The sequence below is a fragment of the Oryctolagus cuniculus genome, chromosome 14, assembly GCF_964237555.1.
Source record: "Oryctolagus cuniculus chromosome 14, mOryCun1.1, whole genome shotgun sequence".
NCBI classification, from domain to species: domain Eukaryota; kingdom Metazoa; phylum Chordata; class Mammalia; order Lagomorpha; family Leporidae; genus Oryctolagus; species Oryctolagus cuniculus.
The window spans coordinates 11,137,449-11,164,388 of NC_091445.1; the positions used below are offsets into that span (position 1 = coordinate 11,137,449).

General features: G+C 39.4%; 1 long non-coding RNA gene and 1 other non-coding gene across 7 annotated transcripts in view; one reads left to right on the forward strand and one right to left on the reverse strand.

Moving 5' to 3' along the window:
- The window catches only part of LOC103349541 (uncharacterized), a 156,291-nt gene that overhangs the window by 28,322 nt on the left and 101,029 nt on the right, over positions 1–26,940 (forward strand). For 5 of the 6 annotated variants that reach the window (XR_007922678.2, XR_011381867.1, XR_011381866.1 and 2 more), the window contains exons 3-4: positions 12,956–13,031; positions 13,658–13,710. This is a non-coding gene — a long non-coding RNA (uncharacterized lncRNA). Of the gene's footprint in view, positions 1–12,955; positions 13,032–13,657; positions 14,296–26,940 lie in introns of those variants that run through there. The other variant, XR_011381865.1, reaches the window with a different exon arrangement.
- LOC127492884 (U11 spliceosomal RNA) lies at positions 26,218–26,344 on the reverse strand. The gene has a single exon (XR_007922712.1). It is a non-coding gene; the product is annotated as a U11 spliceosomal RNA (small nuclear RNA).

Sequence of the window (26,940 nt, forward strand, 5' to 3'; positions counted from 1 at the left end):
ATTGAACTACTATAAAAATAGGGGTGTAGATAACTCTTTTATTTACTGATTTAATTTCCCTTGGGTAAATTCCCAGGAGTGGGATGGCTGAGTCATATAGTACCGGTCTATATTCAGATTTTGAGGTGTCTCCATATTATCTTCCATAGTGGCTTTACCAGTTTACTTTCTAACCAACATTGGATTGGGATACTTGTTTCCCACATCCTTGCCAGCATTTGTTGTTTGTTGATTTCTGTGTGAGAGAGCCATTCTAGTTGGGGTGAAGTGAAACCTCATTGTGGTTTTGATTTGAATTTCCCTGATGGCTAATGATCTTGAATATTTTTTCATGTGTCTGTTGGCCATTTGGATTTCCTCTTTTGAAAAATATCTGTTTAAGTCCTTTGCCTATCTCTTAACTGGGTTGTTTGGTTTTTTGTTGTGGGGTTTCATGATCTCTTTATATATTCTAGTTATTAATCCTTTATCAGTTGCATAGTTTGCAAATACTTTCTCCCACTCTGTTGGTTGCCTCTTCACTTTCCTGAGTGTTTCTTTTGCAGTGCAGGAGCTTCTCAATTTGATGTAATCCTACTTGGTAATTTTGGATTTGACTGCCTGTGCCTCTGGGGTGTTTTCCAAGAACTCTTTGCCTGTGCCAATGTCTTGCAGGGCTTCCCCAATGTTCTCTGGTAATTTGATGGTTTTGGGTTGTAGATTTAGATCTTTAATCCATGTTGATTGGATTTTTGTGTAAGGTGTAAGGTAGGAGTCGTGTTTCATACTTCTGCATGTGGAAATCCAGTTTTCCCAGCACCATTTGTTGAAGAGACTGTCCTTGCTCTAGGGAATGGTGTTAGCTCCTTGGTCAAATATAAGTTGATTGTAGATGTTTGGATTGGTTTCTGGTGTTTCTACTCTGTTCCATTGGTCTATCTATTTTTTGTACCAGTACTAGGCTGTTTGGATTATAACTGCTTTGTAATATATCTTGAAATCTGGTATTGTGATGCCTCTGGCTTTGTTTTTGTTTTACAAGATTGCTTTAGCTATTCAAGGTCTCCTGTGTTTCCATGTGAATTTCAGCATAATTTTTTCTAGATTTGAGAAGAATATCTTTGGTATTTTGATTGGTATCATATTGAATCTGTAAATTGCTTTTGGAAGAATGGACATTTTGATGATATTGATTCTTCTAATCCATGAACATGGAAGATTTTTCCATTTTTTTGAATAATCTTCTTTTTCTTTCTTTAATGATTTGTGATTCTCATCGTAGAGATCTTTGGCATCTTTGGTTAAATTTATTCCAAAGTATTTGACTTTTTTGGTATATTATGAATGGGATTGATTTTAGAAGTTTATTCTCAGTCTTGTCATTGTCTGTGTGTACAAAGGCTGTTGATTTTTATGTATTGATTTTATATCCTGCTACTTTACCAAACTCTTCTATGAGTTCCAGTAGTCTCTTGGTGGAGTCTTTGAGATGCCCCATATATAGAATCATGACATCTGCAAATAGGGATAATTTGACTTCCTCCTTCCCAATTTGTATCCCTTTGATTTCTTTTTCTTGCCTAATGACTCTGGCTAAAACTTCCAGGACTATATTGAATAGCAATGGAGAGACTGGGCATCTTTTTCTGATACTGGATCTCAGTGAGAATGCTTCCAGCTGTTCCACATTCACTAAGATGTTAGCCATGGGTTTGTTATAAATTGTCATGGTTGTGTTAAGGCATGTTCCTTCTATGCCAAATTTTGTTAAGAGTTTTCATCATGAAAGGGTGCTGTATTTTTTAAGTACTTTCTCTGCAGCTATTGAGATAATCATATGGTTTTTGTTCTTCATTTTGTTAATGTGATATATCACATTGCTTAATTTGCAAATGTTGAACCATACCTGCATACCAGTGATAGATCACACTTGGTCTAGGTGGATGATCTTTCTCATGTGTTGTTGGATTCAATTGGTTAGAATTTTTTGAGGACTTTTGCATCTATGTTCATCAGGGAAATAGGTCTGTAATTCTCTTTCTCCATTGCATATTTTTCAGGTTTAGGAATTAAGGTGATGCTGGCTTCATAGAAAGATTTTGGGAGGATTCCCTCCCTTTCTATTATTTTCAATAATGAGAAGAATTGGAGTTAGTTCTTCTTTAAATGTCTAGTAGAATTCAGCAGTGAAGCCATCCAGTCCTGGGTTTTTCTTTGTTGGGAGGGTCTTTTTTTTTTTTTTTTTTTTTGTAGCTTCTTGTTTCTTTTTTTTAAAACTTTTATTTAATGAATATAAATTTCCAAAGTACAGCTTATGGATTACAATGGCTTCCCCCCCATAACGTCCCTCCCACCCGTACCCTCCCCTTTCCCACTCCCTCTCCCCTTCCATTCACATCTAGATTCATTTTCGATTCTCTTTATATACAGAAGATCAGTTTAGCATACATTAAATAAAGATTTCAACAGTTTGCTCCCACACAGAAACATAAAGTGAAAAATATTGTTTGAGTACTAGTTATAGCATTAAATCTCAATGTACAGCACACTAAAGACAAAGATCCTACATGAGGAGTAAGTGCACAGTGACTCCTGTTGTTGACTTAACAAATTGACACTTTTGTTTATGGCCTCAGTAATCACCCTATGCTCTTGTCATGAGCTGCCAAGGCTATGAAAGCCCCCTGAGTTCACTGACTCTGATCATATTTAGACAAGGCCATGGTCAAAGTGGAAGTTCTCTCCCTTCAGAGAAAGGTACCTCCTTCTTTGATGACCCGTTCTTTCCACTGGGATCTCACTCGTGGAGATCTTTCATTTAGTTTTTTTTTTTTTCCCCAGAGTGTCTGGGCTTTCCATGCCTGAAATACTCTCATGGACTTTTCAGCCAGATCCGCATGCCTTAAGGGCTGATTCTGAGGTCAGAGTGCTGCTTAGGACATCTGCCATTCTATGGGTCTGCTGTGTATCTCATTTCCCATGTTGGATCATTCTCTCCCTTTTTGATTCTATCAGCTAGTATTTGCAGACACTATTCTTGTTTATGTGATCCCTTTGGTTCTTAGTCCTATCATTACAATCAATTGTGAACAGAAATTGATCACTGGACTAGTGAGATGGCATTGGTACATGCCACCTTGATGGGATTGAATTCGAATCCCCTGGTATGTTTCTAACTCTACCGTTTGAGGTAAGTCAGCATGAGCATGTCCCGAATTGCACATCTCTTCCCTCTCTTATTTCCACTCTTACATTTAACAGCGATCACTTTTCAGTTAAGTTTCAGCACTTAAGAAGAATTGTGTATTGATTACAGTATTCAACCAAAAGTATTAAGTAGAACAAACAAGAAAAATACTAAGAGGGATAACATATTAAGCTCCTCATCAACAGTCAGGGTGAGGGCTGATCAAGTCACCGTTTCTCATAGTGTTCATTTCACTTAAACAGGTTTCCTTTTTGGTGCTCAGTTAGTTGTCACCTATCAAGGAGAACAAGTGGTATTTGTCCCTTTGGGATTGGCTTATTTCACTCAGCATAATGTTTTCCAAATTCCTAACAGGGATCACTTTTCAGTTAAAGTTTAAACACCTAAGAACAATTGTGTGTTAATTACAGAGTTCAACCAATGATACAAGAACAAAAAAATACTAAAATGGATAAAGTATTACATTGTACATCAACTGTCAGGACAAGAGCTGATCAAGTCACTGTTTCTCATAGTGTCCATTTCACTTCAACAAGTTTCCCCTTTGGTGCTCAGTTAGTTGTTGCTGATCAGTGAGAACATATGATATTTGTCCCTTTGGGGCTGGCTTAATTCACTCAGCATGATGTTTTCCAGATTCCTCCATCTTGTTGCAAATGACCAGATTTCGTTGTTTTTGACTGCTGTATAGTATTCTATAGAGTACATGTCCCATAATTTCTTTATCCAGTCTACTGTTGATGGCCATTTGGGTTGGTTCCAGGTCTTAGCTATTGTGAATTGAGCTGCAATAAACATTAATGTGCAGACTGCTTTTTGGTTTCCCAATTTCTTTTCCTTTGGGTAAATTCCAAGGAGTGGGATGGCTGGGTTGAATGGTAGGGTTATATTCAGGTTTCTGAGGAATCTCCAGACTGACTTCCATAGTGGCTTAACCAGTTTGCATTCCCACCAACAGTGGGTTAGTGTCCCTTTTTCCCCACAATCTCTCTAGCATCTGTTGTTGGTAGATTTCTGAATGTGAGCCATTCTAACTGGGGTGAGGTGGAACCTCATTGTGGTTTTGATTTGCATTTCCCTGATTGCTAGTGATCTTGAACATTTTTTCATGTGTCTGTTGGCCATTTGGATTTCCTCTTTTGAAAAATGTCTATTGAGGTCCTTGGCCCATCTCTTAAGTGGGTTGTTTGTTTTGATGTTGTGGAGTTTCTTGATTTCTTTGTAGATTCTGGTGATCAACCCTTTATCAGTTGCATAGTTTGCAAATATATTTTCCCATTCTGTCGGTTGTCTCTTCACTTTCCTGATTGTTTCTTTTGCAGTACAGAAACTTCTCAATTTGATGCAATCCCAAATATTAATTTTGGCTTTGACTGCCTGTGCTTCTGGGGTGTTTTCCAAGAAGTCATTGCCGGTACCTATATCTTGCAGGGTTTTTCCAATGCTCTCTAATAATTTGATGTTGTCAGGTCGTAGATTTAAGTCTTTAATCCATGTTGAGTGGATTTTTGTGTAAGGTGAAAGGTAGGGGTCTTGCTTCATGCTTCTGCACGTGGAAATCCAATTTTCCCAGCACCATTTATTGAATAGACTGTCCTTACTCCAGGGATTGGTTTTGGATCCTTGATCAAATATGAGTTGGCTGTAGATGTTTGAATTGATTTCTGGTGTTTCAATTCTGTTCCATTGCTCTATCCATCTGTTTCTGTACCAGTACCATGCTGTTTTGATTACAACTGCCCTGTAGTATGTCCTGAAATCTGGTATTGTGATGCCTCTGGCTTTGTTTTTGTTGTACAAGATTGCTTTAGCTATTCGAGGTCTCCTGTGTCTCCATATAAATTTCAGCACCATTTTTTCCAGATCTGAGAGAAAGGTCTTCGGTATCTTGATTGGTATTGCATTAAATCTATAAATTGCTTTTGGGAGAATGGACATTTTGATGATATTGATTCTTCCAATCCATGAGCATGGAAGATTTTTTCCGTTTCTTGGTATCCTCTTCTATTTCTTTCTTTAAGGTTTTGTAATTTTCATCGTAGAGATCTTGAACGTCCTTGGTTAAGTTTATTCCAAGGTATTTGATTGTTTTTGTAGCTATTGTGAATGGGATTGATCTTAGAAGTTCTTCCTCAGCTGTGGCATTGCCTGTGTATACAAAGGCTGTTGATTTTTGTGCATTGATTTTATACCCTGCTACTTTGCCAAAATCTTCTATGAGTTCCAATAGTCTCTTATTAGAGTTCTTTGGGTCCCCTAAATAAAGAATCATATCATCTCCAAAGAGGGATAGTTTGAGTTCTTCCTTCCCAATTTGTATCCCTTTAATTTCTTTTTCTTGCCTAATAGCTCTAGCTAGAACTTCCAGAACTATATTGAATAGCAGTGGTGAGAGTGGGCATCCCTGTTTGGTACCAGATCTCACTGGAAATGCTTCCAACTTTTCCCCATTCAACAGGATGTTGGCGGTGGGTTTTTCATAGATTGCTTTGATTATATTGAGGAATGTTCCTTCCAAACCCAGTTTCCTTAGAGTTTTCATCATGAACGGGTGTTGTATTTTATCAAATGCTTTCTCGGCGTCTATTGAGATAATTATATGGTTTTTCTTCTGCAGTCTGTTAATGTGGTGTATCACATTGATTGATTTGCGAATGTTGAACCATCCCTGAATACAAGGGATAAATCCCACTTGGTCTGGATGGATGATCTTTCTGATGTGTTGTTGCATTCTATTGGCGAGAATTTTATTGAGGATTTTTGCATCTATGTTCATCAGGGATATTGGTCTGTAATTCTCTTTCAGTGCTGCATCTTTTTCTGGCTTAGGAATTAAGGTGATGCTGGCTTCATAGAAAGAATTTGGGAGGACTCCCTCTTTTTCGATTGTTCTGAATAGTTTGAGAAGAATTGGAGTCAGTTCTTCTTTAAATGTCTGGTAGAATTCAGCAGTGAATCCATCTGGTCCTGGGCTTTTCTTTGTTGGGAGGGCCTTTATTACTGTTTCAATTTCTGTCTCAGTTATGGATCTGTTTAGGTTTTCGATGTCTTCCTGGTTCAATTTAGGTAGGTTGCATGTGTCCAGGAATCTATCCATTTCTGATAGGTTTCCCTGTTTGCTGGCATACAAGTCCTTGTAGTAATTTCTGATGATTCTTTTTATTTCTGTGGTGTCTGTTGTTACGTTTCCTTTTTCATCTCTGATTTTATTGATTTGGGTCTTTTCTCTTCTTTTTTTAGTTAGTTGGGCCAATGGGGTGTCAATTTTGTTTATTTTTTCAAAAAACCAGCTCCTCGTTTAGCTGATTTTTTGTAATTTTTTTTTTTGATTCAATCCTGTTGATTTCTTCTCTGATTTTAATTATTTCTCTTCTTCTACTAGATTTGGGTCTGGTTTGCTGCAGATTTTCTAGATCCTTGAGGTGAATTGAAAGCTCATCTATTTAGTGCCTTTCCAATTTCTTGATGTAGGCACCTATTGATATAAACAATCCTCTTAACACTGCTTTTGCTGCGTCCCGTAAGTTTTGGTATGTTGTGCTGTTATCCTCATTTACTTCCAGAAAATTTTTGATTTCTCTTTTAATTTCTTCTATGACCCAGTGTTCATTCAGGAGCATGTTGTTCAATCTCCATGTGTTTGCGTATGCTCTAGGGATTCCTGAGTTGCTAATATCCAACTTCATTCCTTTATGGTCTGAGAAGCTGCATGATATGATTCTAATTCTTTTGAATTTGCTGAGACTTGCTTTATGGCCTAGTATGTGGTCAGTCCTAGAGAAGGTTCCATGTACTGCTGAGAAGAATGTGAAATCTTTAGCTGTAGGATTGAATGTTCTGTAGATATCTGTTAGATCCATTTGGGCTATAGTGTGGTTTAAATCTACTGTATCCTTGTGATCTTCTGTCCTGTTGATCTGTCTATTTCTGAGAGTGGAGTATTGAAGTCCCTGAGTACTATTTTATTGGGGTCTAAGTCTCCCTTTAAGTCCCTTAACAAATCTTTTAGGATCTTTTCTTTATGTTTCACTGTGGAGAGTTTAATTACAACGTGTCGTGGTGAGGATCTCTTTTGGTCGTGTTTATTAGGGGTTCTGTGAGCTTCCTGTACTAGGATGTCTCTGTCCTTCTCCAAACCTGGGACATTTTCTGCTAATATCTCACTAAAAAGGCCTTCTAATCCTTTCTCCCTCTCCATGCCTTCAGGAACTCCTAGAACCCGAATGTTGGGTTTTTTAATAGTATCCTGAAGATTCCCGACAATATGTTTTAGATTTCTAATTTCCTCTTCTTTTCTTTGGTCTGACTGTATCCTTTCCTGTTCTCTGTCTTCTAAGTCCGATATTCTCTCTTCTGCTTCACCCATTCTGTTTGTAAGGCTCTCTAATGTGTTTGTCATTTGATCAATTGAATTCTTCATTTCATTATGATTTCTCGTCACTATCACAGTTTCATGTTCTACTAGTTGTTTCGTTTCATTTTGATTCCTCCTTAATATTTCATTTTCACGAGAGAGATTTTCTATCTTGTCCATTAAGGATTTCTGTAGTTCAAGAATTTGTTTTTGAGAACTTCTTAATGTTCTTATCAATTTTTTGAGATCTGCTTCTTGCATTTCTTCTATCTCATCATCTTCATAAATTTGAATTGGGGTGTCTTTTTCATTTGGGGGCATCATGGTGACTTCCTTGTTTTTATTACTTCGGTTTTTGCGTTTGTTATTTGGCATATTGGAGATATTTGTTTCTGCACTGTGGTGCTTTTTCTTGTTATACTATGACTCTCGATTAAGTGGACTGTCTGTTTTTGATGGAGCCTTAGAGGCTTGAGATGGGTGTGGCCTGAGAGCTCTGTTTGGTGTGCCAAAGGTGACACTCCCAGGTTAGGTGTGGTAGATCTCTCTCTCTCTCTTTCTTTTTTTGATTCAAAAGGGAAGTAATTCCACACAGCTGAACGAAGTTGGAGGTAGTTAGCAGGCAAATGATATACCCACAGGAGCCAGAGATTGGAAGCTCTTTCCCAAGCACCACACAGGGAATCTGTTCTGCCCTCAGATTGGCTCAGATTCTCCTTTGGTCTCCCACTGGGTTGCCAAAGTTGTAGCGTCTCTGGAGAGTACTCATGTGAATTCCGTGAGTTCTCTCCCCCACCATCTCTTTTTTTCACAGTCTCAGTTCAGTAGCACCATGAATTTACTAGGTCCTAATCTCCTGTTAATTCGCCCCGCCCAGAGTCAGGTTTTTCTGCTAGGCTCAGGGCCGGTGCAGACCTGAGGTCACTCTGCTTATGACGTATGTCCAAGATGGCGCCTGCTCTTTGTCTTGCTCGCCTTTGAGAGGTGAGCGGAGAGAGAGAAACCCGTGTCTGTACCAGTCACTTTTTTTTTTCTCTCTCTCTCTCTTCTAGTTAGCCTGGTGAACTTTCCCCCCCGGGGGTCGTTCCCTCTAGTCTCCTCTCTCTGCTTGCCTGCCGGTGTCTCGGGCTATTGAGGTTCGGCTCACCTCGCGTTCCAGTGCTGGTGTGTTGAGTCTGCCGCTGGTGCCCAAACTGTGGGCTCCCACACTCTCTACGCAGGTCCACTGTGAATCACGCATTCCGGAAGAGTTTCTTCTGCTGTTTCTTCCCCTACTCTTCCTTGAACCTGCAGTATCTCCACTTTTATTAAACTGTCTCTCCCCGGACTATCAGTGTGCTCCCTTCCTATTCCGCCATCTTGCCTCCTCCTCTGCTGGGTCACTCTTCCATGAGTCATGTTTTTTAATCCATTCTGAAAGGTTTTGCCTTTTAGCAAAAAGTTTTAATAATCTATATTTAATGTAACTATTATTCTGGATCCATTAATTTTTCCACTGTATTTTCTTTATGTTTGTGCCATCAACTTTTCATTCTTCTGTGTCTTTATATCCACAATTTTTTGAACAATTAAATAATAGTTCTTTACACCAATGAATCTATAGGTTTCTATTCAGTTTTTAAGCACCTAGCAAGCAAGGAACTTGAAACAAAAGAAAAACAAAGACAGCAATAACAAAATCATGAAAATGAGAAAGTGTCACTTATTTTATCAATAAATTTTTCCATATTTTTTGCCAAAATCCTATGCCTTTGGATAGTTGGTCTTTATATTTTGCCCATATTTTATTACTGTTGTCTGTGGAACAATTTGCTCAATAGGAGGTACTCTATCATTATCAGAATTGGGATGGGGCAAGTGTTTGGCCCATTAATTAAGATGCCAATTGGTAAACTCCTATCACATATTGGAGTGGCTGGGTGCAAGTCCTGGCTCTGCTTGTGATTCTAGCATTCTTGCTATTATAGACCCTGGGAGGGACAGAAATGGCTCAAGTATTAGGGTTTCTGCCATCCATGTAGGAGGTCTGGGTTGAGCTCTAGGCTCCTAGCTTCAACCTTGTCTAGCCTTGGCTGTTGCAGGCATTTGGTGTAAACTAGTGGTTGGAAGATTTCTAACAGCTTTCTCTCTTGCCTCTGTCTCTCAGCCTTTCAAATAAAATGAAAATAGACAACTCACTGTTTAAAATGATTTATTAAAGAAGTGAGACCTAATTTTTAAAGCTCAAAGCCACTCTTAACTATGCCTATCACTCTGATTCTAAGTGTTTCATTGCCATCTTTCAGTTTGCAACTATGACTTTCTGTAACAGTAGAACTTCGGGGTGTGTTTTTTTTTAAGATTTATTTATTTATTTTGAAAATCAGAGTTACAGAGAGAAATATTTTCCATCTGCTGTTTTACTCCCCAGTTGGCTGCAACATCCAACATTGGGCCAGGAGCCTGGAGCTTCATGCAGGTCTCCTACGTGGGTGGCAGAGGCCCAAACACTTGGGGTATCCTCCACTGCCCTTCAGGCCATCAACTGGTACCATTCAGTATGCTGGTGTCACAGGCAGGGGCTTCACCTGCTATGCCACAATGCTGGCCCGCATCTGTATTTTTAAGTGAATCACTGCTATCTCTGAAATCTATTAAGAACTGTAAAGAGAACTTTCCTAGATTCTTGTGTGTGTGTGTGTGTGTGTGTGTATGTGTAGTATTTAGAATATTGGTATGAAAATGAAGAAGCAATATCTTCAGTGGAATTATAAGCTGATTTACTTTCTCCACTCTGCCTTTTAAACTTTTCCAAATTTATGCAGTTGAACTGCTTTACAGTTGTAACAAGGATATTCATTCTTTTTTAACAAAAGGAATGAAAAGACACTAACATCAACTGAGAACGTACCACTGCACTATCCCATTCTAAATTTATGATCCTTTTTAAGCCAGAAAAAATTATCTTTAATATTAACTCTTACGGTATGATTTAAAAGAATATTTATTTTCCATCCTTTATTTCAGGGTCTTTAGTTGACCCTGGCTGTTTGCTTAGGTTTTTTTGGGGAGGGAGGCAGGCAGGGAGAGGTTTTAACAGGAGCCTTTGTTGTCCTCCCCATGTTAATAGTAAAAGAGATCTAGACTCACATAAAAAAATTGGTTGCAATAATAGATGAGAATAAAACAGCCATTCCACAAAGTACCTGGGCATTGAATTTGACCTCTGACATTTTTCCTCTTGCCTTCCTGAAATTCCTAAGGTACCTAATCTATGTAGAATCTTGTCCTTTCTTCTAAAGTGCATTGAAAGATCTCACCTAATTCAGGAGCGTAACACCTTTCATCCAGCCTCATTCAATTTTCTAGTTTCATTTTTTTTCTTCTCACTCTTCCAACACGCTTAAATAAGAACACTAAATTCCCAAATCAACTGCCTCCGTAGTAGCGGAAGGCTGAGAAAAGCATTGCTAACTACTTGCACTGAATCGAAGGCCAAGCCTACTCTTTAGCTCTCATTTCCTGGGGACCAAAAGCAGCTTCTGTATTCCTGCCCTGGGGCTCAGCCTCAGAACCTTCCAGTGATACTTCCTTGGCACCCCTCTCCTAATCAAGGGGAAGCTGATTAGATTGAGTCGTGTTTCACCTGAAGTCTTTTGGCCCCTTATCTGAACCAGTCATTACATCTGGAGGCAGTTGTAACTAGGACTGCTGTAATGATCTGACAAAAGACCTGTTCCTCCAACATTACCAGTCATTAAGTCTCCAAGACAAGATGTGGCATGCCACAGCCCTCAGACAGTTCATCCAGAAGGAGTTTCTTCCTGACAAATATAATCCCTCTTCACCTCTGTTCGTGACAATTTTATTTCTTCCACAGTGTCAAACTACCAATTTTTCCAAGTCAGCACTCCCTGGTTGGACCAGGGACTTCTTTCACTTCAGAGGGAGTTGCTGCTGTCTTTTCGCTTCTGATTGTGTCTTTCTGTAACCATCCTTTTCAGATGAGTAGTTTTAAGTAGATGTGTATTTGGAGATGCAAAGCCTATATACACCTAGGTTTTGTTTCCCATTATTTTTACTGTAATTTTTACAGTTTAAAGAAATTTAAAAATCTTTTTGAATCATGTTACTACTTCAAATTCAGTGTATTGGAATGCATAAAATCTAGCAATGAGGATACTTGCCTGAAAGCCAAAAAAAAAAAAAAAAAAAGAAAAAGAAAGAAAGAAAAGAAAAGAAAAAGCAGCAGGGCACTTGGTTTTTATTCTAATTCTTAACTTTACTGAAGTCACTTTGCCTACTCATGACATTGCACAAATAATTTCTTTACTAAAAATGGGATCTTGCTTCACAGTATCACCACCTTTCCCATCCAGTGGTAGAGCTGCACAAAACTGTTAAACTGATACCAAAACTGAGAAGCAGCAGTTCTCTCTGCAGACAATTCTTTATTAGTTCTCATTAGTTAGAATCCAGGTGCGAACATCTGCATGATAGTACCAGAGATAAAAATAGAGCATGGTTCTTTAAAATGTACCTAGCAAGCAATACTGAAGTGCCTAGAAAACTAAGCAGATAGACTCAGAGAGATGGCAGAGAGCCTGATGGCCTCCTTGTAGTGAAAGATGGCAGCCTGACAAGTGGTCATAGGAAAACATTCCAAGGCAAGTTCAGTAACTGATGGATGGATTTCAAGAGAAGTGGACTTTGCAGTTGCCAGATGATGTCTGAAGGCATAAAGGTATAGACTCTCATACTGGATCTAGATTCTCTCCAGACAACCTTCCCCAGAGTACAGAATAGCAAAGATCAATGAGACAGCTAATCAAAGATTAGTTTTAGATGAAAAAGAAGGGGAAAGAGGAACAACTAAGGAATGCAGAAAGGAGAAGTAACTTCAACATCTTGTTTAAGAAAGAAAAAAAATCTCCTTGTTCTTTCTTGAAGACATCATGCTGAGTCTAACACAGGATTTACCTGCATGATAATGAGAACTGAATGGATGAACCCTCTGAAGAACTGAGAGAGATAAGTGCTAAGGTCTGAGTGATAGATGGTACCTAGAGAGGGGAGGCTGGGAAGAGAGGAAGATCCCTAGTGGAGGTGGAGAATAAGGATCAATGGATATAAAGGAGTAAACTCATAAGGATCAATGGATATAAAGGAGTAAACTCATGCATAGCATTGAAATTAAGTGTTGTCCTCTATGTAATGCTCGACTATTCGGAGCAAACCCATATTTTGAGGTCACAAGCACTTCTCTTTGAAATGTTGTGGGATATATCTACTTCCGCGAAATAAATAACTTAAACACTGTCTGGGTTGTGAACTAGAATGGCTAGTTATTACCATGTAATGGTTGTGCAATGTGATATAATTGTTTACTAGTCGTTCCATGTTCCTTTATTTTTGTTTCTTTCTCCCCTAATTAGATGTTCAGTATCTCCGAGGCTGGACGAACATCATGAAATGCTTAAAGGCCTGAACTCTGAAGGCTAGTAGAACTGGGTATGACTTCTAACCTCTCTTATCTTTGTGACCTTGAGTAAATTATTAACCTTTCTAAACTTCAATTTCCATACATATAAAATGGGAGTAATAAGAGTATATTTCTCAAAGGCTTACACTGAAGAATAAATAATGTAAAGTGAATAGAAATGATAAAACATAAGGAAAATGTTTCCACTTTGTGGTAAACAGCACATCATTTAAGTTTGCTGATGTTGAAATAGGAAATATCCTCTGTACTTTCTTCTGTCACAGATGCCTTTAAGTGGGAAGCTTATTGTGTAGAATATATTCTGTTGTCCATTATCACACCATATAAAAAGTTCAGAACAATATTTGTCAAACTTGAGGCAGTGTTTGGTGTGGTCTGACTGAACTTAGAGATTCCAAAATGTAATAGTTGCTCAGAACAGCTGAAACTAAGGCACAATATGCCGCTCAGGTGTACTCCCTTGGACAGGCATTCCAAGGGCAAGAAGACTAAGGGTCAGGAGCTCCAAGTGGCAACTGATTTGCAATAGTCTGCTTTCCACTTGAGCAACTACTTCCAAGTATGTGTTCCAGAGAGAGCAGCAGAAAAAGCTTTTATTTATTTATTTCCTTTTGTACATTTCTTTTTACCACAGTGAATTCTTCATGAGGACACGAGCATGAAAAAGAGAAGTTACTGCATTAACGGGTGAGAATACTGACATCACTTCAAATAGTTGCAAATACAAAGCCAAGAAGAAGTGGATTGGATTACAGTTGGTCAAGCAATGACTGACCCAGCTACTGAGCTTCCTTACCGTTCTTTACCTTCCAGAGCTTCTGTGCTGTGGTTTCATTGTATCCTCCATGGGCTCATGTGTTAGAAACTTGGTCCTCAGTGTGGCAGGGGTAGGAAGGTGGTGAAACCCTTAAAATATAGAACCCAGTGCCTTGATAATTACTGGATGGAAGCAAGCTGATAAGCTGTAAGATATCTACAAAGTCAGGCATAATATTATGCTAGAAATCTTCCAGGAATAGAAGCAAAAAGAAAACAACTAAGCCTGACTGCTTGCATACTTCTAGTTAATATTAAATTAAAATGTACCACATGGTTTCTCTGCTTTTGATTTAAATATTAAACAGAATTTCTTCTTTTTAAATGTGAAGAATTCTTCCTCTAAAGCATTCTTAAGATGAAACAGAATATTTAATTTTATGAATAACTGTGATGGAGCTCTGTGTTTCATTCCCTTGTTTTATTTGGTATTAAATGAAGGATTCTAGTCTTTCATTTGGCATCTTTCAGAAGTCCTAAATTTGCTAAAAAAAAAAAAGTAATCATTTTTATTTTCTCATGTGAATTCAGAAAGAAAGTAAACTGGTGGTTTATTAAGCATTTATTAACTTTATTACCATGCCACAGATTTAAATACATTGCGTGTGAGTCCTGATGATTTGAAAAATAGGTTTTTTTGTTTTTTATTTTTTATTTTTTTTGACAGGCAGAGTTGGACAGTGAGAGAGAGACAGAGAGAAAGGTCTTCCTTCTGTTGGTTCACCCCCTGAAATGGCCACTACAGCTGGTACACTGCACCGATCCGAAGCCAGGAGCCAGGTGCTTCCTCCTGGTCTCCCATGTGGGTGCAGGGCCCAAGCACTTGGGCCATCCTCCACTGCCTTCCTGGGCCACAGCAGAGAGCTGGACTGGAGAGGAGCAACCGGGACAGAACCGGCACCCCAACTGGGACTAGAACCTGGGGTGCCAGCGCCACAGGCTGAGGATTAGCCTAGTGAGCCGTGGCACTGGCCTAAAAAAATAGTTTTTAAATGAGGAGGAAACAGGTCATTTTTTGGAAGACAGAAGAAATACCTACCAAACTACAAACAATTTAAGCAGCATTATTTTTAGAGAAAAATCAGACATTTCTCCTGCTCCAATCAGTATTTTAAAAAATTAGATATTGGAGGCTAACAATGGGAGGCAAAACAGAGACAACAGCAGAGATTTGGTCATTTGATGTTGTTTGTAGAAGATTTAATTCATCACAGCATGTCAGCATATGTGAGCTATTGTCTTGGCCCCTCAGCTCTTCTGCACATTAAGGTACATGGTGGTGTGCAGTGGTAGATAGATCTAGTGTCATGCAACCAGGATTCAAGGATTACTTACAATTTGGTAAGCAGTGAAGAACACCTGAAAATGAAAGGGGATCAAAAAGGATTGTGCTTAGAAAAATAAATTCTACATAGAGGAACCAATCATTTATCTAGTGTGAAGAACTATTAACCAAAAGAATTTGAAAGAAAGATTTTAAAAGATAGTGTCTAACTTAGGCACATGGTAATAATCCTACTATGATTGAACTTCACAGATGGAATCCAAACTGATACATCAGAAATTCTTTAGGTACAAGTGAAATCTTATGTTGGAATGATGGTAGACCAGATCAGTGGTTTCCAGACATTTTTCTTTTAAAAGTGAGCACTTAAATCCAGAAATAATGGGGCCAGTGTAATGGTGCCAAGGGTTAAACCAACCACTTATGATGCTAGCATCCTATATCCCAGCTCCTGCACTTCTGATCCAGCTTCCTGCTAATGAACCTGGGAAAGCATCGGAAGACGGCCCAAGAACTTGGACCACCGCTACCCACATGGGAGACTGCGATGGAGGCCCACACTCCTGACTTCTGCCTGGCCCAGCCAGGACAGTCTTAGCCATTTGGGAGTGAACTGGAAAAAATCTTTCTTTCTTTTTTTTTTTAAAAGATTTATTTTATTTATTTGAAGAGTTACTGAGAGAGGTAGAGACAGAGAGAGAAATCTTCCATCCACTGGTTCACTCTCCAGATGGCCGCAGTGGCCGGAACTGTGCCAACCTGAAGCCAGGAGCCAGGAGCTTATTCTGGGTCTCCCATGTGGGTGCAGGAGCGCAAGCACTTGGGCCATCTTCTACTGCTATCCCAGGCCATAGCAGAGAGCTGGACCGGAAGAGGAACAGCTGGGACTAGAACCAGCGCCCATATGGGATGGTGGTGCTTCAGGCCAGGGTTTTAACCCACTGCGCCACAGCGCCGGCCCCCAGAAATCTCTCTCTCTCTCTCTCTCTCTCTCTCTCTCTCTCCTCTGTCTCCCTCTCTGTGACTGTCTTTCAGATAAATAAATATTTTTAAAATTCAGAACTAATGAAAAAGGAGCAACCATACAAAACATCTCATTAAGATCAATAAAGGCAGAGCTACTAATTGGAATGAGGTCGCCCAGCAGTTCTCAGTGTGGCCCTCAAGGCATCTCTGCACAATTGCAGGGCACTGCCCAACACAAATAATGAGGGCTCAACTAGGTTACTTCTCCAGGTCCACTATATTTCCTCTGCAGTGGTAAACTAGCTGGGTCTTTACAAATATGTATTTTTTTAAAAAAACAAAAAATTTTATTTATTCATTTGAAAGTCACGAGTTATACAGAGAGAGGAGAGGCAGAGAGAGAGAGACTGAGGTCTTCCATCCGCTGGTTAACTCCCCAATTGGCTGCAACAGCCGGAGCTACACTGATCTGAAGCCAGGAGCCAGGAGCATCTTCCCGGTCACCCACATAGGTGCAGGGGTCCAAGCACTTGGGCCATCTTCTACTGCTTTCCCAGGCCGTAGCAGAGAGTTGGATCAGAAGTGGAGCAGCTGGGACTAGAACTGGTCCCATGTGGGATAGCTGGCACTGCAGGTGGCAGCTTTACCCACTATGCCACAATGCTGGCCCCTACAAATATGTATCTTTAAATCTTTGGAGATCTCTATGTTAGTCAGTGTCAGCAAAGTATATAATTCTCTCCTGCTCTAATATAACATGGCCAGTGCCGTGGCTTACTTGGTTAATCCTCTGCCTGTGGCGCCGGCATCCCATATGGGCTTCGGGTTCTAGTCCCAGTTGCTCCTCTTCCAGTCCAGTTCTCTGCTGTGGCCCAGGAACGCAGTGGAGAACGGTTCAGGTGCTTGGGCCCCTGCACCTGCATGGGAGACCAGGAGGAAGCACCTGGCTCCTGGCTTCAGATTGGTGCAGCACGCTGGCTGTGGCAGCCATTTGGGGAGTGAACCAACGGAAGGAAGACCTCTCTCTCTCTCTCTCTCTCTCTCTCTAACTCTACCTGTCAAATAAAAAAAAAATAATTCTACCAGAGTTGACAGCACATAAAATCAACAGAAAACTGCAAAGACATTCTGAAATAACGGTGCTGGGTGATTCCTGGCTCACTTGTTGCCTACAAGCATTTTTCCCTAACATCAACCTTGCATAATGATGTAACTGTTCAAATAGTCATTGTTTTCTTATGCATGCCTTTTTCGTCAATAAGTTTTTCCAGTTTTATCAAAGCAAACATCACAAAATTTGTACATATTTAAGGTGTACAACATGATGTTCTGATCTGATTTTTTGAATATGTTGTGAAATAATACCATAATTAGGCTAATTAATATATTACATCACCTGGTTACCTTTAATTGTTGTGAGAATATTTAAGGTCTCATCTCTTAGTAAATTGCAAATACACATTATTAACTATATTCACTATACAGCACATTAGTACCTGAGAATATATTTTCTTTCGAAGTTTTATTTATTTGAAAGGCAGTATTACAAAGAGGGGTGAGGGGAGAGAGGAGGGGGAGAGGGAAGGGGGGAGAGGGGAGAGGGAAGAGGGAGGGGGGGGGAATCTTTTGTCCACTAGTTCATTCCTGAAATGGCCCTGCAACACTCAGCACTCTGCCAGACCAAAGCCAGGAACTCCATCTGGGTGGCAGAGGCCCAAGCACTTGCTTGATCTTCTGCTGTTTCGCTGGGCACATTAGCAGGGAAAGGGAATGGCAGTGGAATAGCTGGGACTTGAGCTGTTGACCATCTTGGATGCCTGCATTGCAGGTAGTAGCTTAACACTCTGTGCCACAACACAAGCCTAGAATATATTTATTTTGTAACTGAAAGTTTGTACCCTTTCACAAATATATTTTATCTCCCTCCACATGCATTCCCCACACTATGGGTAACACACCCTTCCACTCTCTTTTTCTGTGAGTTTAACCTGTTTAAATTTCACATGTAAGTGAAATCATGCAGTATTTGTCTTTCTGTGCCTGGTTTATTTCACTTAACATAATGTCCTCCTGTTTCATTCATATCATTGCAAAAATCAGGATTTTTAAAAATCAAACATCATTCCACTGCATGTACACCACATTTTCTATACCCATCCATCAGTCAGTGAACACTCAGATTGATACCCTATCATTGCTATTATGAATACTGATACACTGAATATGGAAGTGCAGATAATGATTTCATTTTATTTCCTTTGGATATATAGTCAAAAGTGAAATTCCTGGATCATGTAGCAGTGTTATTTTAATTTTTTTGAGTAACTGCCACAGTTTATCACATCAAATGTATGTTCCCTTTATCAATGTATATAAAAGTCCCCTTTTCTCCACATCTTCAATAATATTTGTTATCTTTTTGAGTTTTTGATAATATAATCCTAACAGATAGGAGGTGACATCTCTTTGTGACTTTGATTTGTATTTCCCTGGTGACTAGTGATATTGACACCTTTTCATATACATGTTGGTCATTTTTATGTCCTTTATGGAAAATGCATATTTAGATGCTTTGCCCTTTTATCTATTTAATTTTTAAATATTTATATATTCAAAAGGAAGGGAGAGAGAGAGAGAGAGAGATCGATCGATCTTCCATCCTCTGGTTCACTTCCCACAGAAGCCAAGAGCCTGGATTTCTGTCGGGATCTCTCATATGGGTAACAAGGGCCCAAGCACCTGGGCCATCTTCTGATGCTTTGCCAGGCTCATTAGCAGGGAACTAGATTGGAAGAGGAACAGCCAGGGCTTGAACTGACACTCATATGAGATGCCATTGTCTCTCTTTTCTCATTTTTAAATCAGGTAAATAACTTGTTTTTGTTTGCTTGTTTTGCTATTAAAAGTTCCTTATATTTTTCGATACTAACCCCTTTCTGGATATATAGTTGGCAAATATTTTCTCCCATTGCATAGATTGCTTTTTTATTTTGTTGACTGTTTCCTTTGCTGTGCAGAAACTTTTTAGTTTGATGCAATTCCTCTTGTTTGTTTTTGCCTTTGTCACGTATGCTTTTGTTGTTAGATACAAGAATTCATTGCTAAGACCAAAATCCTGGAGCTTTTATTTTGGTTTCTTCTAGGAGTTTTAGTTTCAGGTCTCAAGTTTAAGTCTTTAATCCATTTTGAGTTGACTTTTTTGTGTATGGTGTAAAATTAGAATTCAATTACTTTCTTTTCTTCTCTCTTTTTTTCTTTTTACATGAAGATATCCAGTTTTCTCAACACATTTATTGAAGACGTTATCCTTTCCCACTGTGCATTCTTGGAGACTTTGTCAAAGATTAGTTGACCATAGATCAGATAGAGTTTTTTTGCATAGTCTTTTCTATAATCCCATTTTTATTTAATTTTGGATTTAGTATTTTATGCCAAAGTGTGCATAAGCATAATAGAAATGAAACACAATTCTCAACATTAGAGATTATCATGGAAAATAGTGAATTGATTTATGAAGTTCATGCTTTTAATTTTGTTCTCTTGAGGTATGATGAAATTCTTGAATCAATGAAATATTAAATTTGAAAAAATGTAAGACTGTCCGTGATAACAAGACACATACTAGATATACAAGCACTTACAACCACAAATAGAGATATTTTCTAAGGATTTCAAAATGCTTCACAGATGATTCTATATTGTTCATGATAATAAAAGACAGATGATCTTCATTTTAGATAATGGCATTGATTTTTCCTCCTGCCAATTTTTTACTGACCCCCACTACTAAATAATTTAAGCTATATCTCCTCTTTCATTCTTTACATCATCGTTTGAGAGAAGAGTTAGTAAATAACAAAAATACAAACTTGGACAACACATTCAGAAAGGGCAAAAAAAAAAAAAAGAAATTCGGAATGGTCATAACCTGTATAATCAGTAGATGACTACCCTATTTAATCTCATAATTCTCTTGTGAGCTAGAATGGGAATATGCAATTTTCTAATAAGGAAACAGGCAAAGAGAATATATTCACTATGCTAATTCCACACGATTTATCCAATGTCACCCTGAGCTAACGCTCGGCATTGAATTGAGTGATTATTGAGATAATCCAAACAGGGCACTGGATTACTAAAAAAGCACATGGCTCTCCTCTGAAAATTTAAAATTGGGATTGGTGCTCATGTCAGCTTTGTACAGAGATAATTTTGTCAAAAGATATCATTACTAGATCTGAGCAAAATAACTTCTTTTAAAATAATTGTAAGAGTTTCTGTTCAAATTCAGGAAGTGTGTTGTTTTTGCCCTTAGACTCAGGACACTGTGTGGTTCTTGATAGGTGCTAAAGGGCAGCAGCACAGGGGCCTTACCTTCAAGGGACTTTAACTCTAGGAGAGAGGGTGAGACACAGCTATCAGGAGAGATACAAAAAGAAGGAGATACAAAAAGAAAGAGATACAAAAAGTGCTGCAGGAGAGATACAAAAAGAGGAAATGAGTGTATTCAGCTTGGAACCTGATGAAAAAGGTAGTGGGTAGGTGTACACATAAGTCAAATATAGGTATCAGTTGGTAATTATTGAAGCTGTATAGTGGGTACACATGGGATTATTATATTGTTTTCCCATTTGGTATACCTTTAACTCTTTTTCATAACAGGAAGTATTGCTTCAAAAAGGCTTCTAGAAAGTCCTCTATTTGAGGTAGAACTTGGCACAAAGTCACTGTTTTGAAAAATCAAGATGCGGGAGTAGACACAGAAAAATCCTGCATGTGGTTGAGAATATCCTAGGTTGTTCAGATTAAAAGTTGTACTCTTTAGCTGGAGCATAACGTATGCACTGGAGTATATGAGAATTAAATGAAGCTAGAAATTATTTAATTATTATTGTTTTGATCACTCTGTTAAATTGTGACATTTAATTATTACAGCAGTTAATAGCTATTGGTGACTTTAGCATGACTTATTAAGTTTTGATTATGGGGGTTAGAACAAGACTGACGTAAAGAAAATAGGGATTCAGCCGGCGCCGCGGCTCAATAAGCTAATCCTCCACCTTGCAGCGCCGGCACACCGGGTTCTAGTCCAGGTTGGGGCGCTGGATTCTGTCCTGGTTGCCTCTCTTCCAGGCCAGCTCTCTGCTGTGGCCAGGGAGTGCAGTGGAGGGTGGCCCAAGTGCTTGGGCCCTACACCCCATGGGAGAGCAGGAGAAGCACCTGGCTCCTGGCTTCAGATCAGCGCGGTGAGCCGGCTGCAGCGCGCTGGCCGCTGTAGCCATTGGAGGGTGAACCAACAGCAAAGGAAGACCTTTCTCTCTGTCTCTCTCTCTCACTATCCACTCTGCCTGTCAAAAAAAAAAAAAAAAAAAAAAAAAAGAAAATAGGGATACAAAGTTTGGGAGAGGATGCACAATTCAGAAAAAGAGCACTGCAGCAAGCATGGAAAACAGAACGGAAAACAGAGGATGGGGTGGGCATCATGGTTCAGCAGGTTAAGCTACCACTCATATGCCATATCAGAGTGCCAAGTTGAGTCCTGGCTATTCCGTGCTTCTGACCCAGCTTCCTGATAGTGTACCTTAGTGATCTAAGTCTTACCTGCCACTCATGTGGGAGACACAAATGGAGTGTGGCATTTGGGGAGTGGACCAGAGGATGAAAGAATCTCTCTCTCTCTCTGTCTCTCTTCTCCCCACCCCTCTCTTTCCCTCCCTCTCTCCCTCCCTCTTTCCATCTTTCTACCTTTCAAATAAATAAATCTTTAAGTGAAAAGACAGGAGCTAAAGAGGGAGAATATTGGAATAATTGATTGAACTGTGAGAAGTAGGATAGGGGACAGAAGAGTCAAACAGAAACACAATGCTTTGTTCCCAGTCTGGGCATATAGTGGCAACCAGATCAGTGGAGAAGACAAAGTAGGTTTTGGCCACTACTCATCTAAAGAATGAGGAAGAGGCCACCTAGACACAGGCAACCAAATGACGGAGGGAAGCATTATCCCTGCAAAGAGAGAGGGATGGGGGAACTCTTGGATTTACTCACTTGGAACAGATCACTGACGCATGAAATTGATTAGTAGATGGGTGAGTAAAGTGAATAAAGACTAGAAGGCTGAAAACAAAATCTTGGAAAATTTAGAACTTCGTTTGATATATGAAAAGAAAAAAAGCAAAAGACAGAAGAGAACTCAGATAATAGCACTGCTCCTAACACCCTGTGTTTACTCAAGTTTGGCTAACAATAAACAATGCCAAATTTAAAGAGCCCCAGAATGTCAACGTTTCTTTCCTACTGAAGCAACAGTCCCACATGGCTGTTGCTGGTTCGGTCGTTCTTCCCATCAGCGGGCAAGAATAAAGCCTCTCTCCAGTTTGCAGCTCTGCCTCCTCTAGGTCCTGAACTCCTTACCATTCCACCAAAGAATAGGAAAGCAAAAGTTGATGGTGCGAAGATTTCATGGGTTAGGCCTGGAGGTGATGTGTGCCACTTATGCAGACTTATCATTAGCCAAAATTCAGGTGGTTGGCTGCATCAAAATGCAAGACACAACTAGTTAGCCTCTGTCTCTATATTTGTATCACAGGTTTCTTTTTTAATTTTTTATTTATAAATATAAATTTTCAAAGTACAGTTAATGGATTACAATGGCTCCCCACCCCCATAATTTCCCTCCCACTCACACCCCTCCCATCTCCCGCTCCCTCTCCCATTCCATTCACATCAAGATTCATTTTCAATTATCTTTATATACAGAAGATCAGTTCAGTATATATTAAGTAAAGATTTCATCAATTTGCACCCACACAGAAACACAAAGTGTAAAATACTCTTTCAGAACTAGCATTACTTCACATTGGACAACAAACTAAGGACAGATCCCACATGAGAAGTAAGTACACAGTGACTCCTGTAGTTGACTTAACAATTTGACACTCTTGTTTATGGTGTCAGAAATCTCCCTAGGCTCTAGTCATGAGTTTCCAAGGCTATGGAAGCCTTTTGAGTTCACCAACTTCAATCTTATTCTGACAGGGTCATAGTCATAGTCAAAGTGGAAGTTCTCTCTCCCTTCAGAGAAAGGTACCTCCTTCTTTGATGGCCCCATTCTTTCCACTGGGATCTCACTCACAGAGATCTTCCATTTAGGTCTTCCTTTTTTTTTTTTTTTTTCCCCCAGGGTGTCTTGGCTATCCATGCCTAAAATACTCTCATGGGCTCTTCAGCCAGATCTGAATGCCTTAAGGGCTGATTCTGAGGCCAGAGTGCTATTTAGGACATCTGCCATTCTATGAGTTTACTGTGTATCCCACTTCCCATGATGGATTGTTCTCTCCCTTTTTGATTCTATCAGCTAGTATTAGTAGACACTAGACTTGTTTGTGTGATTCCTTTGACTCTTGGACCTATCAGTGTGATCAATTGTGAACTGAAATTGATCACTTGGACTAGAATGGGAAAAATATTCGCAAACTATGCAACAGATAAAGGGTTGATAATCAGAATCTACAAAGAAATCAAGAAACTCCACAACATCAAAACAAACAACCCACTTAAGAGATGGGCCAAGGACCTCAATAGACATTTTTCAAAAGAGGAAATCCAAATGGCCAACAGACACATGAAAAAATGTTCAAGATCACTAGCAATCAGGGAAATGCAAATCAAAACCACAATGAGGTTTCACCTCACCCCAGTTAGAATAGTTCACATTCAGAAATCTACCAACAACAGATGCTGGTGAGGATGTTGGGAAAAAGGGACACTAACCCACTGTTGGTGGGAATGCAAACTGGTTAAGCCACTATGGAAGTCAGTCTGGAGATTCCTCAGAAACCTGAATATAACCCTGCCATTCAACCCAACCATACCACTCCTTGGAATTTACCCAAAGGAAATGAAATTGGCAAACAAACAAGCTGTCTGCACATTAATGTTTATTGCAGCTCAATTCACAATAGCTAAGACCTGGAACCAACCCAAATGCCCATCAACAGTAGACTGGATAAGGAAATTATGGGACATGTACTCTATAGAATACTATACAGCAGTCAAAAACAACGAAATCTGGTCATTTGTCCAAAGGGACAAATATCATATGTTCTCCCTGATCAGCGACAACTAACTGAGCACCAAAGGGGAAACTTGTTGAAATGAAATGGACACTATGAGAAACAGTGACTTGATCAGCCCTTGTCCTGACTATTGATGTACAATGTAATACTTTATCCATTTTAGTATTTTCTCTTTGTTTTGTTCTAGTACTATTGGTTGAACTCTGTGATTAACACACAATTATTCTTAAGTGTTTAAATTTTAACTGAAAAATGATCCCTGTTAAATATAAGAGTGGGAATAAGAGAGGGAGGAGATGTACAATTTGGGACATGTTCAATCAGGCTTGCCCCAAATGGTGGAGTTAGAATCATGCCAGGGGATCCCAATACAATCCCATCAAGGTGGCATGTACCAATGCCATCTCACTAGTCCAAGTGATCATTTTCAGTTCACAATTGTATCACAGGTTTCAGAGTACTGTCACAGACGTCATAATCTAATACCATTTAATGAAAGGCAAAAAAAACACAGTGGTTAACTGTGCTCACAGCATAAGCTCCAATATAAAAACCCCTTGTATTTGTTTCCAGGACTCTCTGTTTAGTAGCACAGGTGTCACATAGGTTAAATTAATTTCCCTTTCTGTAATTCATCTGTAAAATTAAAGCAATCTAATCCTTAAGGTTGTTAGGCAGTTAATAAATGCTAATTTATCAACAGTTAACAAATGTTCAGTGTTAATGAATACTAAATGGGACTAAATAAGGAGTTAATAAATATATAAATATTTTATACATAAAGTGCTTATGGATGAATGTTTAGTTTAGTGGTTGAGATGCTGGTTAAAATGCCTACATCTCTTATCAAAATGAATGGGTTCAACACCCATCTCTGGCTCCTGACTCCACGTTCCTCCTAATGCAGACCCTGAGAGGCAGCAGTGATAGCTCATGTACTTGAGTTCCTGCCATGCATGTGGAAAACCTAGATTGAGTCTCTGGCTTCCAGCTTCAGCCCAACCTAATCACAGGGTTAGGACATTTTGGGGGGTGAACAAATGGATGGGGGCTCTCTGTCTCCAACTCTTTCTCTCTCTCTCTCTGTTTATAGTGCCTGGAATGTGTCTGATGCATAGTGAGTACTCATTGAGAATTAGCTATTACTATTATATTAGAACTCCAGTGATATATCAGTGAAGTGGATATTGAATAATGTGAAATAGGGGCTGGCGCCATGGCTCACTTGGTTAATCATATGCCTGCAGCACCGGCATCCCATATGGGCACCAGCTTCTAGTTCCGGTAGTTCCTCTTCCAGTCCAGCTCTCTGCTGTGGCCCAAGTGCTTGGGTCCCTGCACCCGCATGGGAGACCAGGAGGAAGCACCTGGCTCCTGGCTTCGGATCAGCGTAGCTCCAGTTGTAGCGGCCATATGGGAAGGAAGGAAGGAAGGAAGACCTTTCTCTCTGTCTCTTTCTCTCACTGTCTAACTATCTGTCAAATAAAACTAAAAAAAAAATAATAATGTGAAATACAGAGAGACAGCAGCAGTAACTGGAGAAAAAGCCACAGATTTCCCCATTGTGCTACAGATAGCACTACTTTGTTCCAGGTGGTTAGCTCTGCCCAAAAAAGATGGGAAAGAGGTAGGATTCCCAACTATCAGCAAAGTTTGGTTTCTATGTTTATAACTGTAAAATAAGTTGCCTCTGAGAAAATCAGATGACATTGCAGTCAAGTTAACTCTCAGAGGGTTCAGATGGGATCTCATTCCAGAGAACTCATATTGAGCTAAGTAATCTATATATTGGAGAAAGAGTGCTTATCAACCGAGGAATTAGTTTCCATCCTTATTTCTCTCAGGAAAACATTTTTAATTCACAAAAAGATGAGAATCAGTTAATTTTGCGTGATCTGGGAACTGGTTGTACTTTATAGACGCATTAGTATAGATGTGAATGTTGCCCCTGGGGTTTCCTTTGTTTTTGGAAGTTTCACTTTTTTCTCCTCTTCTATTGCTCCCTCCTCATCCTTGCCAGAGATGTCCTGTTTGTCACTTTTTTGTTTATTTGTAGACATTGGGACTAATGATTACCATCTGCCAAATTATCAAAAAATGATGCTTCTGAAATCTCTAGAATTTGATCCCACATGAAGAACAATCCAGTTGCCCAGAGTGTGTGGCAGAAGCCCTTCAATTTTGTCACATTTGTGGTTGCTTGGTAAATTTCTGATTCTCGCCTCATTTTAAAATCCTTTTAAAAGTAAACCTTTTGTTTATACCTGTATACTCACAGATAGTTGTTAAGAGATAATGCAGAGACTCATTGGACTCAGTTTCCTCCAATGGTAACATCTTACCACCACAGTAGAGTACAACATTGTACAAAGTCACAATCAGTGACATTGACACAGTCGAGATGCAGAGCAGTTTCATAGCCACAAGGATCCCCCATCTTGCCCTTTTGCAGCCACCCTCACTTTCTTTCTACCCCATGCCCTCCTGGAACCCTAGCAACCACTAGTTTGTTCTCCATTTTTATAGTTTTCCCTTTTGAAAATGCTGTAAAAGGAAGTCATATAACAAGTAACATGTTGGCATCGGCTTCATTTTTTCACTTAGCACAAAGCTGTGGCCATTCCTTTAAGTATGTATGTGTGTCAGTGGTTCCTTTTTATTCTAATAGGTGTTCAGTGTTACTTCATTGTGTTTCTTTTTAACGTAACAGCTAATAATGTTGAGTCACTTTTTAACAGTTTTGTCTGCCATCTGTATCCCATCTTCTGTGAAATG